The following is a 17,595-nucleotide window of genomic DNA, read 5'->3' on the forward strand; positions in this document are numbered from 1 at the left end:
AATGGGACGAAAGCGAGAGGCCTCTTGGTCAGTTGCGAATCTTGTCTGCTTTTGACAGGGCTTCAGGTTTCGTGAGTAACTTAACCGTGCTGAAATTGCACATGGGACTGATGATGACCTTTCAACCCCCTTTACACTTTAGCCATTAACTGTTTTCCAGAATTGTAAAATGAATACTTTCCTCCCACCTAAATGCGTAAACTCCTTTTACTTAGTCTTACTGTAATGTGCATATCTCATTTTAAGTACTGTGACTTAGATCTCGTTAAACTGCCTTATAGCAATAAAAAAATCAAATGCTGTAGCATTAGATTTCAAAAACTTTCATACTGCTCTTGGTGTGTCTAATTCACAATCGCTGGAATAATTTGTAAAATTTGCAATAAAAAATAAAAAAAGGGGGAAGGACAAGGAAAGCATTCAAGGGCCTAGTAACTTTGCTTAATCATAACAAAAATTTAGTAGTTTTCAGTTGCTAGGTGGGACTGGGGAGGGCCTTGGTGGGCTTTCCTTTTCCTTTTATTTTTTAAATATTTTTTGTGTGAAAACACTACTTACGAACACAGTCATGACGCATATGACCTCAAATGCTGAACTTCAGTTAAGAAATGCAGAGAAACGTGGCATTTTGTCTCTTCAGTGCGACGTATATGATACGGAAAGGTGCTTGTGTGTCTTTCTTGACTCATTTTACGCTCATTGGACGGTGAAAAGCTTCGTTTTCTATGACTTTCTCGTTTTTGGAGTTTTCAGAAAATGGGGTTTTTATGACTTTGGTATCAGTTTATTGCCGTTGACTGTACCGTCTCCAAATATTTCAATTGTAATCCGATGATACTGAAACCTGTCTTATGTATGGCATGCAATCTTCTACAATAAAAGTTTTGCATAAATTTTCTTCGTTTTTCTGAAGCCAGATTTTGTTGAGTTCCAAGTACCTATGTAATAATACAAGTATCCTCACTAACGTCTCTTTCGTAGAAAACGAAAGTCCAAAGTACCGTTTATGTAAATCTTGTGCAAAAATTTTGAGTTCGACTCTAAAAACACTAAATTGTCGAGCGTTTGAGAAATTTAAAAACTACCAAGGCAATACTGACATGGATTGTTAAAAAAAAAAAAAAAAGGAAGTCAGCTGGAGCTAAGAAATGGACAGGGTGATCCAAAATGAAATACCGGATTACAGTTCAACTATTTGACCGTACTTATAAGAGCACACTGTGGTACTGCCCTCTCTCCATCAGTGAAGGAGTGAACGACCTCTGTATGTGGAAATGAATCAGTCTAAATGGACTTGTGGCTAGTTAAAAGCCATGTCTATTTCTTGAGCAATCTGGCTGTTTTTGTGGCGAAGACAAAGGCATATTTGCTGGGCTATGGGAGGAAGGGAGAAATGGGGTGGTCGTGGGAAAGTTGGGGGGCCTTCTGGGAGAACGCTCGGTCATATGAACGTTTTGCTTTGGGGAGAATACTCACTGCAGTGGCTTTTAATATTTTTATTTACTCCTGTTTCAGTTCTAAAATTGTATTACCAAGTTTTACAAAGATAAATAAAAAGTGTATGACTTCTAGACATTTTATTTCTTATCAGCATAAACTTGTACTCTCATGCAACAAAAATTAACTCATACATCTTGATAGGCCTATTCCTTAAAATATTTGTTGTATTTCATATTGCAATCACTATTTCATCTACACTTGATAACGTTCATTGCTAGTGACAAATCACGCAATGAAACGCAGTGATGTGATTGACAGAGCTCCACAATGAATTGTTATAAATATGAAGAAACCACAAAATCGAGCAGCAGAGTAAACATTCGCAAGCAGTTTCGAAACATCACAACTCTTCCACAGGGAAAAGGAGACGTGATGTCTAGAAACTGCGTAAACCCTACTCTCGAATTCGTGGTTTTTCATAATTGAAGGGCTAAATACACCCGTTTCACAGAAAATGTACTCAGCACCTTACAACTCTTTCTGTTTGGATAAAAATACTAGAGAAAGCTACAAACAAGGACCAGAATAAAGTCAATATTTACAACAAACGAGTAACGGTTCGTGTGTGCAAAGAGTAAGTTAAGGTACTGTATAGCATATGCCACTACATTTGTAGGAAGGGTTGGGATTACATTACCACCGTCAAATACTATTTCAGTTACCTTTCAATGTCTCACTTTCTGCAAGTACTTAAGCCATTTGTTTCCTATATCTTCTATCATTCATGGTCTCTTTTTTTATAGATTTCTTAAAAGTATTTTGCACCCGCATTTTCTATGGTAAGGGTGTAATTAGCTCTTTAACAGCTCATGTTTCCTTTACTCTTTTACCATAATAAACAGACCCTATAAAATAACTCTTTCAGATTGGTTGAAATATACCAAACAAAAGCATAATTCACAGAGGAAAACGTACTGGTTAATCTGCCTTGGAGTGGCCAACTTGTCTTTAAAAGTCAAAGCCGGTGGTTCCAGATTCTTCAGTGTTACCAATTGAGAAAAATAGCATTTAAATACCCCTTAAAATACATTATTTTACATAGCTAAAGAATTTTCACATTCTCTGCTGTTGCTTCCAGATCCTTCAGTGTTGCAAGTTAAGAAAAACAGTATTTAAAACATTACTCGAAATACATTATTTTATATAGCCAAATGTCACAAGTGCCCTTATTAACATTTCATCAAATTAATGCCCAAAAATCATCAAAGGAAATGATCATTAACATCTTGCTTACAGCATCAGCATTTCTACTTATGGCTGACGGAAAAAAAGTGAAAATATGTTTTACACAGTATTTCCAAAGACGGAAAGAAAGTGAAAATATGTTTTACATACAGTATTTCCAAACTAACATCATTATTAGGTACTTTAACTAAACCACTGAGTTAAGGTACTCAACACCCCCATAACCAGACTAAAGAGTTAAAATACTTAATCACAATAGGCCTGGCTTAAAATGCTTGTTAATGACAAACCTAGTAGTTATTAAAAATCCCACTAATCAAACAGAATTTAGTCTGTGAAGAACTGATCCAGGCACATCAATTTGAAAAGTAGAGGGCCCACTCTGTAAATGTGCCAGCCAACTTAACTTGGCCACAAGATAAAAGCAGTCCTCATTATTCTGTGCACTTTGCAATCATATGATGATGGTTCCATTTTTCAAGACCACTTTTTTTTTTGCTGAGCTAGTCCTGCTTTTCCCACTTCTCAACACCTTTTCATCTTATCACCTCATCCTCAAAACGTGATATCCAGTATATTTGCTTAGTTATTTGATTTAGTTTAACCTTTGGAGAGCAACAACAGCATTACCTCAAGCTACACTGTGTAGCCTACAGCATCTACTGTTTTAATTGTATAGGAGTTTTCTTTTTCCCAGGAATTTTAATGTTCAGTATTTTTGCATTAATTTAGTTTAACAATTAAAAATATGTTCATCACCTTGGTCTTCTCTAAGCATTTCAGCAGCTTCATTCTCTATCAGATGCAGTCACATTCGAGCCACTAATTCTTTGTGGGTTTCTTTTTTGTCTCAGAGCTTGTAGATAAGTTTCAAACACCCAGGAAGGCCATGTACTTTCCAAGAGATGGGACCCGGGTCATTCATTCTCATGATTCACAATTAATTTATCTGGAGATTCATGTATCCCTGAATACCACCTGTTATGCCTTTTTTTACTTTGTGAGTATACTAGTTTGGCTTTCCTTAATTGTGAGCCCATTTCTTGTGGGAAATCTCATTGTAAAGAGGATTTTTTTGTGAAGTCCATCACTGTACTCCTGGGATTAGACTTATTCCTTTCTTCTACGGCTCATGTGCTTTGTCCTCGATCTGAAATTGCAATTTAGACTGGTTTGTAATAACAAATATGTTTTTACAATAAAATACAATTTCATAAACCTAAATCTTCCAGTTGCCCCACCTCCCTTTCCCTCCCTCTCTCTTCAGGTGGAAGATTACCACAAAATAATGAGGAATTGTCACCTTGTAGCCCAGGTCTGAAATTAATTATCAGATAGTTTGGCAACACCACTACCATGCACACCAACTTCAACAGTTCACAACCACCTCCACCAAACTCACTCTTTGTCTATCTGTCTCTCTCTCTCTCTCTCTCTCTCTCTCTCTCTCTCTCTCTCTCTCTCTCTCTCTCTCTCTCTCTCTCTCTCAAGGCATCACTCAAACAATCTGGAGCAAAATCTTGCAATCTCTTTCTCTTTTGTTTATAAATTCCATTTATGAATGGGGTAAACCATCAAGTCATACTAGAAAAAAACCGGAATATTTGCCACTGCAAGTCAATAATTCTCTCTCTCTCTCCCCATTTTAATCATATATCTGTATATATATATATATATATATATATATATATATATATATATATATATATATATACATATATATATATATACATATATATATATATATATATATATATATATATATATATATATATATATATACATATATATACATATATATATATATACTTATATATATATATATATATATATATATATATATATATATATATATATATATATATATATATATATATATATATATATATATATATATATATATATATATATATATATATATATATATATATATATATATAATATATATATATATATATATATATATAATATATATATATATATATATATATATATATATATATATATATATATATATATATATATATATATATATAATATATATATATATATATATATATATATATAATATATATAAATATATATATATATATATAATATATATATATATATATATATATATATATATATATATATATATATATATATATATATATATATATATATATATTTATTTAAAATAATGAATTCAAGACAGAATTATTAATCACAGAAAATATAAGTGTTTTCAATGATAGTACACATACTTTACTCGACAAAACAATTCAAAGAGGATGCAGGAAAATTTTGCTGAGCTCTTCAAAGTTCTCCTAGGCAGCGCCAGGTTGGTCAACTAGTTTTCAATGGATGGCAGCCAATTTATAACCTGTTCGATCTTGACTGCAAAATTATAACCAGCTTGTTCTCACAATAGATGATGGCAGAATAACAGTATAACCAGTTCTCCAAAAACTCCAAGTTCAAGCTTCACCTGAGAGAGACATTCAAGCTGTTCCTGAAACAGATGATTAAAATTTAGTTTGGAGATTACTTAATGTACTATTAACACTCTTCAGCATATTGTACCATCAGATAAAATAAAAAAAAATCAGACATGACAATCCGTGTGTTTACATCTAGTACAGTATGGCTTACAAAAAGCATTGTATCCATCCACTGGCTATACTGGACAGACTATCGGTTCCCTAAACAAAAAATTAATTAAAACCTTTGAGGAGCCTTGCTGATAACCTTTAATAGTCATTTCACAGACTTAATGCCTAATTAAACCCATCCTGTAGTATCTGGTGACTTAATTCAGAGTAAATTTTCTCACAAGGTCGTCAGGTCATACATTATTCAGTACAAAGTAAACATTCCAGTCTCTGTACCTAAGATGTTGCAGTAAATATTCAGTTAACAGACCAGTGACCTGAGCTGATTCCTTTCCCACTAGCTCTCATGTGATTTATAAAGTGCCATTTAAGAACAACGCTGTCTGATTAAATGTGCACAAAATACTGACAAATTTAAACAGTCAATGGCTATTTCACTCGTTGCTTTAAATAGGTTGGGGGCTTTTCTGATGATGATGGGGATGGTAAGGTGGGGAATGCTCATAATAAATGTGTAAACCCCTTTTTGATTTGTTTTTACAGTGATAGTTGCAACTGCACCTGTATCAAGTGAATCATATTTTCAAACGATCCCCGAGACAAAATTCAATATTGATTAAAGGACAGTTAATCCATACAACTTTTCTTTCATTTTGGAGCATTTAAGCAGTGAAAATAAGATACTTAATACAGTACCGTAAATCTTTACATATAAACATGTTACAGTTCTTGAACAATTACTTCCTATCCTTGCTTTCCTGATTAATTAAAATTTATTACCATTTCTACAGATTTAATTTACTTGCCTTTTCCATGTTTATTCCGAGTATTATTTCACAAGAAATTTTATGCATCTTAGTTAAAACAGCAATTGACTTGTCCCCCTTACTATTGCTTTGTAAAACTCATATAAAGGCAAAAATAAATGTGCTCTACTGAAATAAAACTTTAAGGTGCATGGCCAGAATTAATATTTTGCTATGAAAGCCTAAGCACATCAAGCACTGCCTTCACAGTGAACCATAAAGCAGGACCACATTATTGGGCTTATTAATCAATAATGTAACGATCTGCTGTGTATAAGGAGCAAATAACTGACACACAGCTCCATATTACCTGTCTATTATGCTGTGCTTCCTTATCTACACTCAAGTTACTTATAACTTAATTTCTTGATGGTCTACAAGATAGCATTAACCTTACACATTCATACTGAAAATCATTATTTGTCAGTGCTATATATTGCCAAGGAACAAGAATCAGTGGTGTTAATAATACAGTATGAAGTTTTCATAATAAAACTAATATTGTAATACTTACCTGAACACCTGAATTAGCCCTGGTCACCTACCAGCCCGAACTACATCCCCATAGCTTTTACCCACTAAGTGGGTAATAAACTGTCAGCGTTACCAAAGCTTACAGGAAAATCTTGTCAAATGAGTTACCCGAAGTTGCGTTGGCAACACTGCTGCAAGTCCCGGCCAAGTGAGGTCGAGATCTCCAATTGCGTTATCCACTATTCAAATTGAAGTGGGGAGGAGGGTGGGAATCATTCAGGTGTTCAGGTAAGTATTACAATATTATTTTATTATCAAAACTTCATGTGCAATACATCTGGTGTACCAGGTGTGATTAACAAGTGGTGGAGTGGGATCAATCTAATTCAGCCCCGAACAGGAAAAACAAATAACTCATTATTCATACTACTAATATTATAAATGAATGTATCCTCACCTGGTTATCCCACTCGGCAGTGAGAATCTGTGAAGTGCCCCCGATGTCAGTCTCATGTCTAGGTACTGTCTGAGTCGAGCTACCTCTCATGTAGTATTCAAACCTCCTCATGGATAAGATGCAAAATAAATCCAGCCTACCATGTGGCTAATCACAGCCTCCTATGATTAGTGAGAACAATGAACATCCCTGTGGCTAATCAACACTCCTGTTTTATGGAGGGTCTGAGTCGAACTACCTCTCATGTGGTATTCAAACACTCCTCATGGATAAGTAGCAAAAAATAAAAACCAACCTACCATGTGTGGCTAATCACAGCCTCCCATGATTAGTGGAGAGCGACGGAGCCTCCCATGTGGCTAATGAAAAACGCACTCTCATGTGCGGAGGGTACGATGAACCTCATGTGGCCTATCAAAGCACTCTCATGTATGGAGGGTATGAAGAACCTCCCATGTGGCTATTGTAGCCTCTCATGTGTGGAGAAGTTGGGTGTGCAGGTCTTTGAGTGTAGCTGTCTGTTGCCGCCCGATGTCTGCGCAGAAGAGGTTGAAGAAACCAAACCTGTCCACTGGATCTGCCAATCTTCACAGTACTAACGTTAAACTTAATATTCTCACTATGAACCCCGACTAACAGAGAATCCAAAATTCCAAATTTCCTCAGACTACATTCATTACCTAGAGTTCCCCCCACCCTTAACATTACTACGTAATTATAAGATCGAGTTGGTCGTCGCAAAGGGACCAAGCGAGAAATTCTTCTTCGAAGAAAACTGAACGTCTTTTAGGTAGAAAGTCGTGAAAACCGACACCGACTTCCAAGTGGCCACCTCTAAGAACCTCCGCACTAAGAGAGTACCCCTTAGCTAAATGAACGCACCCACGATAGAAGGGTTAGCGGCTACACACGGACTAAGAGAATAACTTTCATGTAAAGGAGAACGATGCAACTCCCAGAGTGACTGTTCAGGCCTACCCATTAAGGAGGGAATGAGGCAGTGTGCTGGCCGATGACCTCGCCTGCAGGATTGCTGAAATAAGGCAGTGAGCACAGAAGTATCCAGCGCTGACGAAACAACCTAGGCTACAGCCTACGAGAGCACCTCTTCCCGGACTCTCGTAGAGGAAACTATCAAAGACTAGAGATATAAGATGTGCTAAACCAAGTTCATGTGATTATACTATCACTGTTGCTTAAGATTCTAAAGCCTAGAAGGAATTTCTCTATCTGGTTAACCTAATAATCACCGCACTACATGAATACTACCTTAGCTAAATGAGCGCACCCTAGATAATAGACTTTGCCATTAAACGTGGACTAAGTGAATAACCTTCTGAGTCTTCGCTCTAAGAGAATACCACCTCAGCTAATTGAACTGCGCACCTAGATAAGAAAGGAATTCATACTATCGCCCAGTGGGATGAATTGAGCGCCTCTTAAGTAAGGAAGAAAACAAAGATGGGCTCACAAGTAAACTACCTCCAGAATAGAAGACTCTGAACCATTCCTTAGAAAGGAAGATGAAGTGGACATACTCCGAATATTGTGCGGTAATAAAAAAAACTGTCAAATACTATATATAATGTTACGTCAAATTAAATTGCGTTCAAGGGCATAAACCTCGCACCACACGAGAATCGTGAAGTGTGCTCGTAACTGTGTTCGTATAGTGAGCGCTTATGAACCAGGAACCAGGAACCCTTTCTCCGAAAGTAACTAGTCGCATCCGTGACAGCAGACAGGAAGGATTCCGCGGTGAGACAAGAAGTGCACAGAAGCGAGCGGAGTTTATCAACCTTTGATAAATATTTACATCGGACATAAAGACATCCTCGCTGATGCCGGAACCGAACACTTGCAGATAAAGAACCTTAAACGAACGAAGCAGAGTTTTAGCCTCGGCTACGACTTCCGGAAGAAGAGAAATACTTATCGTTTCCTGCCTAGGAGACCAACCTAGAAACTTTCGAAAGCTCACCATTTTTATCTGCGAAAATAGCGACCGAAAAATAAACACCTAACCAATTATCTTAACATTAGAACTTCGATGAATCTCTGCGAAAGCCTGAGGGAATGTAACAAGTCAAAGAAGATCTCCTGCTAGAATTTTCGGGAAGATAGAAAAATGTACTACAAAGTGCTGAAGCGGTGCCAGCAATAACCGAAAATGGAAGAATCTTGACTTTCGAGGAATAAAGAAAACCAGCTATTTCGGTTGTAGCGGGCCTAAAGATGGGTGGCCTTCCTTACAACACAGACCGTATTAATTGAGCCTGGTAAAGCTTACGGGTTGACTTCTCAAGCTGAAAGAAACACTGTCTAGACATGGCTTTAGAGTTCCTGGACTGTCTAAACTGTTCGCTCGGCAGTGGCAGCCGCAGCTAGGTTCATCACACGAGTTTGGATGATAATGGTGAAAATGCGGTTGTCTAAGATCTTCCGCATGAGGAGGAGTTTTAGTGGAACTCCATGTAAGGAGCATTAGGAATTCGGGACCGAGAGGCGTTAGAGCCAGCAAAGAATAGAGTCACAAACGTCTTGACACTACCGCAATTCCTGATTACCTGATGAATGAGACCGAATGGCGGAAAATTATACTACCCTCTAAGTTCTAATGATCTTGTTCCCCCCGAGAGTTCTCAGATGCGACCGCGGCATTCACGATGTCACAAAGCAGACCCTGCTGTGTTGCACATAGAACTGAGAAACACCTGAGGGCTTCCTTTACAGCCTGTTGAGTTCGAAAGGTTATGACTCCTCTCATTCCCAATAATCCCTCCAGAAGGCGAAGCCTGGGTTCCTCAAAAGGTTGCTCCCAACCTTGATATGGCGCATCTGGTACAGATGAGCGTCGGGAAGAGGGAGACTATGAACCTTCTGGATGGTCAGATAAGCTTCTTCCGACTATCACAGAGCGATCCGACAAGCTTGAGAATCATTCCAGATTAAACCTGCATTCTCGATGTGGAAGTCCCAGCGATTCCCGGACATACCTGAGAGAAGGGCAAGCATGCGGAGACACAAGACCTGGAATGAGAGAGAGAGAGAGAGAGAGAGAGAGAGAGAGAGAGAGAGAGAGAGGAGGATATTCTCCCTAAGAGGCTTCTTCAAGAGGTGGCTGTTCCCTGTTGGAGCAGGAACCCTCTACTTCCACATTCTTGTGCCTTCAACGTGCATAGTACTTGCCGACGCACTGGGGCATGAGTTAAAGCAACAAGTTCGCTATGCTGGCCACATCCCTTGAACCCAGAGCAGCCACACTAATCATAGCTTGCTGTGGCGCTACTGCTGACGACGGCTACACGAAATAGACCATGGAGGAGATATCCTCCTCCCTAAAAGACTGTTGCAGAGCGCAAAAGGCGCCCTCAACAGAACCCTCTCCGAATGCCCGTATAGCGAGGCGGAAGCTTCAAAAGAAGCCCCTCCTCTTCTGCCTTGAGCGTTGTTGCAGTCGGGCGACATGTTAACCTGGTATGCCAGCCTTATTGACACCAAGTGATGAGGTGTCAGGCGGTATTCGGACCGGAGGGAGTATCATCTTGTTTGAGCAACTACCGGTTCTGCCAGCCAAGCAATATACTTTGACTAGTTTATCGTTAACCGTTGGTGTGGTCTCCGGAACCTTGGATTGAGGATAAGTGAGAAGTCTGACCATCGCCTATACTCATTCTCATTGGCTGAAGAGAACTAATAACCGGTACCAGATCCTCTTCTTCAAATGAACAATCGCCAACCCGACTGTTCGACCGAGCGGAGGTTTTGTCCGACTAGTCCGACCAACAGCTAGAGGAGTGCTGGACTGAAAGTCCAACCGAGCGGAACAGGAAGACAGGCCAATCCCTAGCAAGCGCCGAACTCGAAAACCTGGGGCTTGCACTGCACCTGGGTGCATGAGATAGACACCTGGCGTATCAGCTCGCGAACATACTGGAGGCACCCAAGTAGGTTGCGCAAACCCCGCACACCACCAACAGGATAGCCTTGTAACACCTGGCGGACCCGCCCCACTCCTGCAAAGAAGGTGAAGAGCCACAACACGAACCACTCAAATCAGGATGTATCAAAACTGCATGAATGGGAATCCGGAACTGAAGGCCGGGATCAACCTGAACCAACATGGAAGCCTGAACGGAGGACGAGAAAAAGCCTGCCGGAAAGTTGAGAAGAAGAAGTCGAAGGAGGAAGAAGAAGCCACACTCGGAGTAACCACCGGAGCGCCCAACGCCGACGTTGGACAGATGGAGAAGGTCCCAACCGGACCGAAACTCAAAGGAGTATTGAAGGGGAAGTTACGAGGTACTGAACCGAAGGTAACAGAAGAAGGTAGTTACCAACTATCCTGGAGAATGGAAAGGCTGCGGAAACTATCGGTGCTGATACACTGAACGCTGGCGCAGGCGAATCGCCAACTGCCGTAGCATCCGCAAGAATCGTGGAGGATACATTACAGTTAGGAAACTATCGGTGCTGATACACTGAACGCTGGCGCAGGCGAATCACCGACTGCCGTAGCATCCGCAAGAATCGCGGAGGATACATTACAGTTAGGAACCCATAAAGAATGAAATAAGGAGTTGCTGACGCCTCCGCAAACACCTGAGAAGCAACTAGACTGGATGCCTGAGAAACTACCAGATTTCCAAAAGGTGATAAAGACGATGGATCCGTAAAAAGTACCCCTTCCCTTAACCCCGAAGAGAGAGGGCAGCTGAACTCTAATATACAGGGTTGAAGCAGAAAGCACTTGTTCTGCTGAGTTAAAAGCCAAAGAAAACAGGATGTGCAACAAAGACCTAAAGAGGCCCTCCAAAGAACTGAATAAGAAGATTGAGAAGGGCAATGGAAGAAGGCTTAGAAGAAATAGGGAAAAACGGGAAATTCTGCTTGCGGCCGAGGCCATAGATTTCAAAGAAAATAGACTGGTTCTGTTCCCCCACCCCTGATAATCTGATAGACATTATCAGGTCAGAGAAAATTCTTTAAGACATGATCATGAATATTGGAAAAATTCGATCGCCAGAATTACCACCATCGCAAGACGAAAGAAATTTTAAAACCCCCAAAGGAAAAGAAACCTTCAAAGAACGAGTATTCAAGGAAAACAAAAATTCAGGACCACATACAGTTGAAACCAAATCTGAACGACCCTCCACGGATCTGGGAACTTTGTTGCACAGAGCACGAAGCAGGAAATAAAACCAATGATTGATCTAAATGAGAGACCTAAACATTAGCGACCCCAACAAAACCTGAACCCAAAGACGACCACGTTCAACTACTTTTCCTGAATACTTCCTAAATTAGAATTCCTACCCTTCTGAGTGATTCCTAATTCTAAATCCACCTTAGAACTTACGCTTTTAGAGGGAAGGGGGAAATCTGCTGCCAGCACTGCCTGCTGTCCCTGCTTGCCAGGCCAGCAGATCTACGCTTCGAGGTTTGCCGGTTCTCCATGACCCCGGCACCCATTAGAGCTGGTTCTGGAACAGGCAGGAAGGGCTGAAAAGAATGATTAGTATCTACAGCACTATTACTGCTATCATATCTCTAGTTTAAATTAACTTAGTCATAGCTAGAAAAATAGACTAGACATACTCAGCTAGTAACTTATCCTCTAACTTTTTGAATAATTCTTCCATCTGATCTACCCGACCAAGGCCTTCGCCGCCTATCGGCTGATACCACACCATATCTTCCTACATAAAATACAAGCAGAATGTCGTCGTGTTTGAAGTACACTCATCTAAACTGTAGGCGTGTAGGCGATGGCGTCAGCATCTCCGGCAAGCTCTTATCGTCGAATATAAACAAAGTGGAAACATGGGGCCAGCAGGCGGCGGCGTCTTGTTTGACATCAGCGGTCAATGCCGATCCCAAAGTAAAATTCGGGAGAGAAGTTCCAAAATCCTATCAAATAAAGTATCCATCCAGGAGAAAATGCGTTGAAAACAGTCCAAATCGTGATCTGATGTCCAAATTCTTAAATGGGGTTGGGCTAAATGACCAAAAGTTTAGATGTGGGACACCCCCACAGCATGGCGAATAAAAAGCAATTGGGGATCTCGGCCTCACTCGGCCGGGACTTGCAGCAGTGTTGTCAACGGTACTTCAGGTAACTCATTTGACAAGATTTTCCTGTAAGCGTTGGTAACGCTGACAGTTTATTACCCACTTAGTGGGTAAAAGCTATGGGGATGTAGTTCGGGCTGGTAGGTGACCAGGGCTAATTCAGGTGTTCAGGGAGTGTATTGCAATACTATTAATTAAAGCAGCAGTGTATCCCAACTTACTTTACCAGAAACATGTGTAGGTATAAAATACCACCGATAGGCAATTAGCTATTGTCAAATATCTACCAAAGACTAAAGTAAAATGATGATAATAATAACCACTGCTATTGCTGTATAGATGTCTCATGGTGCATTTTCAGCAAAAAACTTTAAGTCTACTACATGTTTGTTAACAGAAATCAAGTTCAGATACTTTATGAAGTACATGACTTATGTGAGCTACTGGACTATATTTTTCTGTCAGTACACAGATCAGTAAGATTGTAAGGGTTGCTGCATAACATCTTATAAATACTGTTATGCCTTTATAAACATATAGGCTATCATGAGTTGTTCAATTCAGAAACTTTTGTCTCATTAATAAAGTGAACTACTGGTATTCTACCAAAACCTGCCGAAGATATTACTTGACATACTACAAAATATACTAAATGGAGCAGCAAATCAATAAAGGGTGTTGTAACCTATATTGTTAGGAATGGCAATGTTTACAAAATGTTTAAAATACTATAGTCTGAAGATAATTTGTATTTTCCTTAGATACACATACTGTAGTCTTTTATAGAGGAGTACTCTACTGTATTCCTGGCATAAGCTTAAAAGACTGAAAACTTTGTTAACCGGTGGCAGGCACTTCCCTGTCATTAACCCATCATTTTTTCCTTTGGCATACAGGGACCTTGCTCAATGTGTGGAGGTCGGATTATAATAAATGGCTCTGCTTTGTATATTATGAAAAATATCAACTATTTTTAAAACCTGATATTTCTTCAAAAAAGAATACAAACCTACAACCTCATGGACGTTCATTATCAGGGTCAAGATACACTTTATATATTTTATAGATCACATACACAGACCTAAGACAGCACATTAAGCTCTGACTTGATACTAGGAGGGCTTGAAAATAAAAGTTTTTAAGGGAAAACTGAGGGCTTTTAATCAAATACTGTATTGTGATGGTGTACATTTGACAATTAACATGGAATATGCCATCATGACTTTATTAACATCTATGCATACTGCACTGGCATACAGCAGAAATTAATCTGCAGGTCCCAAGGGGTGACTTTGGTGCAATGGGAACCAATGATCTCACTGGGTATTCTTTTATTCAGTACCAGCTCAAGATATAGAAATCTTCTTGCTCTGTTTGTCTCCTTAACCTGCTTAATGTGAAATAAACAGTAAAATCCATTATGACTTTCCTGTTAACAACATATTATTTACCTGTGAATATTGTTACCCACTCGAAACTTTTCTAGGTTCTTTGTTTACGATAATGTTTGTCCTGATGCACTGTTTAAGTTTTACAATCAGTTCGGCCTCTTGGCCATACCTTGTTTGATGTTGCCTTGAAACACTTGCCTAACTTCACACCAAATTTTATGCTCCACTGAGGCAGGTTATTGCTTTTCATGAACATTTAGTTCTTCCTAGTTACTCTGTCGCATGTGCACTTGAGCATCTGGGGAAGACAGACACCTGGGGAACTGTAACCTTTTGGTGAAATTTCCAAAAACAAAGAGGCAGTGTAGGCACAGTTACTAAGTTAGGGGTATATAAAGGTGCTCCCATTAGAAGTTCACACCTTTCAGGACCTGGTGACCTACGGTAGCTATATTTGGTGTGGGGGTCAATTGGGGCAACAGCCACCTGCCAAGTAATCAGCATCTTAGGTTAGGTTTGGCTAGGATGCAACCAGGTAAGGAGCTGGCACGCCAAGTTAGGTTAGGTTAGAATACATCTCTGCATTTCACTCATTTTGTGTTTTCCCCACCCAAAAACCACAATTTGCCACAGTGGTACCCCTAACAGTCAGATGGAAGGGGGGTCCAGCATCTTGAAAACTACAGTACTAGGTTAATTTGCTAAAAAAATAAACGAAAAATCTTTCAAAACGTTCACTAAAATGGGAAAAACATTCTCTCAACTCCTAACTGTAATTATTATGTTTAAAATTACAAATTTTTTGCCTACTGTAAATAGCCTATGCATGGCAACTTTGGCTAGTTGCGTAACCTAAAGCATATTCTTGGTGTCCTTTAAAGGATTTCAGCATAAGTATTTGGTTCTGGCGCGAATTTAATTGTAATACCTTAGCTTACCACTTTTAATATTTGCCATTCGTACATTACAAAGAAAATAATGTCTCGATCATCATTTGATTAAGGGTCCATTAAAAATTAGGGTGGAAAATCATTAATCATATTCACTTCTGAAAGCTTGCAATATGATAAGCTGTAATTTAACTATGTTAACTGCCCGGCCATGTCCATATTTCTGAAGCTGAATTAAAATGACCGAAAAAAAACATTTTCATTACCAACCGACCCAGCTGCTTGATTACAGGCTCGCTATCAAGTTAAAAGACCTCATGACCCCATACTACAGGACAAAAGCAAAAGGTTTTTGGCAAACGTTTCCATGATTACCTCACTTTCATAAACTATTGAAAATAACTTTTGTTCTCGGTACATTAATATTTAAAATGCATACAAACTTCCTTGATGGTAAACTATTCCTTCAGCTTGGCTATACAAGCTATATTGACATGATATAGGCTACTGTCTATTTTCAACGAAAAATAATAATTAAGTTCCCTCGCTATTCAATGCCTAGTAATGGCAAAATCAAAGTTACCAACCTTCGACAGCTGTATAAACTTCCATAATAAAAAATAAAAGCACAACAAAGAGTATTTTCGAAGATGTAACTCACAACCCAGAAAGGACTACAGTCACACACGCCCAAGGGCGGAGGAATACAAATGACAGGTAAGAACACCAGCTCACCGCTAATCAAATTGTTTGTTTACAGCCTTTGTTTTGAATGTATCCTTTCAAATATAACATAAAATAAAGAGTACTTCTGCAGCTATTTTCATTAAACTATTAAAAGATCAAGTAGTTGACGTTGGAAATTTTCATGATGCTCCGGGACTACTTTTCTGAGTTTTTCTTCTTCTATGGTTTTTCCGATACTTTAGCGGAGTCTTCGGTGTCTTCATTAATGCGCATGGGACCGCGAATCGATATTGGAAACTGTACATCATAATTTTGTGTTTTTAATTTACCTGCTTAAAACGGCATTACCGCATTTTATTTGTTCAAAGAAATATTCAGTTGGCTTTGCTTCACGTGATTTCCACGCAGCAACAGATGAAATACGTAAAATCGTTGAAAATGGCTTGTAATATATAAAAAAAAGTTCCTTTAGACAACTTCAGTTTAACAGTACTTCAGCTAAATATACGAAAATACAGCCTAATTTTAAAAGGAAAAATGGTAAGAAAATTTTTATTTTAATCTAATTGTCCATATACCAGGATCCTGCCATATACAAAGGTTGGAAGTAAGGATATAAAATTTAAGTCAAGGGCCAAGTGCTCTGACCTTGGAAGCCATTCAGTGCTGAAGGGGAAACTGAGAGTAAAAAGGGTTTTAAGGTGTAACAGGAGGAAAACCTTACAGCTGCACTATGAAACAAGTCAGGAGAGGGTGGAAAGTAAGATGGAAGAAAGTGAACATGAACGGAGGTACAGTAAAAGGAATGAAAGGGGTTGCAGCTAGGGGCCAAAGGGACTTTGCAAAGAACCTAAAGTAATGCCTAATGCCTACAGTGCACTGACGGCATAACCCCCTGCGGGATACAAAGGTTGGATGCAGACGGAAAGTGAAATTCACCTTAAAATGTCTATTGCAATCCAAAGCTGTATCTTCCCATCACATTCTCAAAAGGAACTCTTCACTTCAACATGTCTATTTAGGTCTCCTCCTGAATGTGGTACCTCCGGCAGTGCATATTACAGTACTCCCTTTTGTCTTGTTTCGTTGCCTTTCCACCAATTTATATTTCTCCATATCACCACCAATTGTTCCTATTTATTTCCTTTATACCTTCCACCTTGCACGCATGAAATGTCTGGTCCATCTTGGTAACAACACATTTTCTTATAATTTCCTAACACTATTTCCTTGCTAATCATTCTATTTTCACTGAACTTATTTAATTTCTCTTTTTCCTGGGGATTCTGGGATACTGAGGGCCATTCTGTCCGAAGTCGTCATGGGATTTTGAATGTCAAAATTTTTTTTTTTTTTTTTTTTTGAGTATTGCAAGCCTTTGGTAAGGAACTTTCTCCACACTAGTTTGGGCTTTAGATTGACTATCGTCTGCAAGTAACGTGTGACAAACTCACTGCTGTCCGAATTTTTTGGAAAGAAGAAAATGTGTGGAGAGCATGCCAGACTACTCGTGTATACATAGGTAAGGAAAAACTT

General features: G+C 38.9%; 1 long non-coding RNA gene across 1 annotated transcript; it reads right to left on the reverse strand.

Annotated features, from left to right (window-relative positions):
• Positions 1-1,562: 1,562 nt before the first annotated feature.
• On the reverse strand, positions 1,563-16,083 carry LOC136844075 (uncharacterized). Its single transcript, XR_010854753.1, has 3 exons — positions 15,960-16,083; positions 4,932-5,179; positions 1,563-3,835 (listed from the first exon to the last, which is right to left on the reverse strand). It is a non-coding gene; the product is annotated as an uncharacterized lncRNA (long non-coding RNA).
• Between the last annotated feature and the right edge of the window lie 1,512 nt (positions 16,084-17,595).

This window comes from Macrobrachium rosenbergii, chromosome 2 (genome assembly GCF_040412425.1).
Source record: "Macrobrachium rosenbergii isolate ZJJX-2024 chromosome 2, ASM4041242v1, whole genome shotgun sequence".
NCBI classification, from domain to species: domain Eukaryota; kingdom Metazoa; phylum Arthropoda; class Malacostraca; order Decapoda; family Palaemonidae; genus Macrobrachium; species Macrobrachium rosenbergii.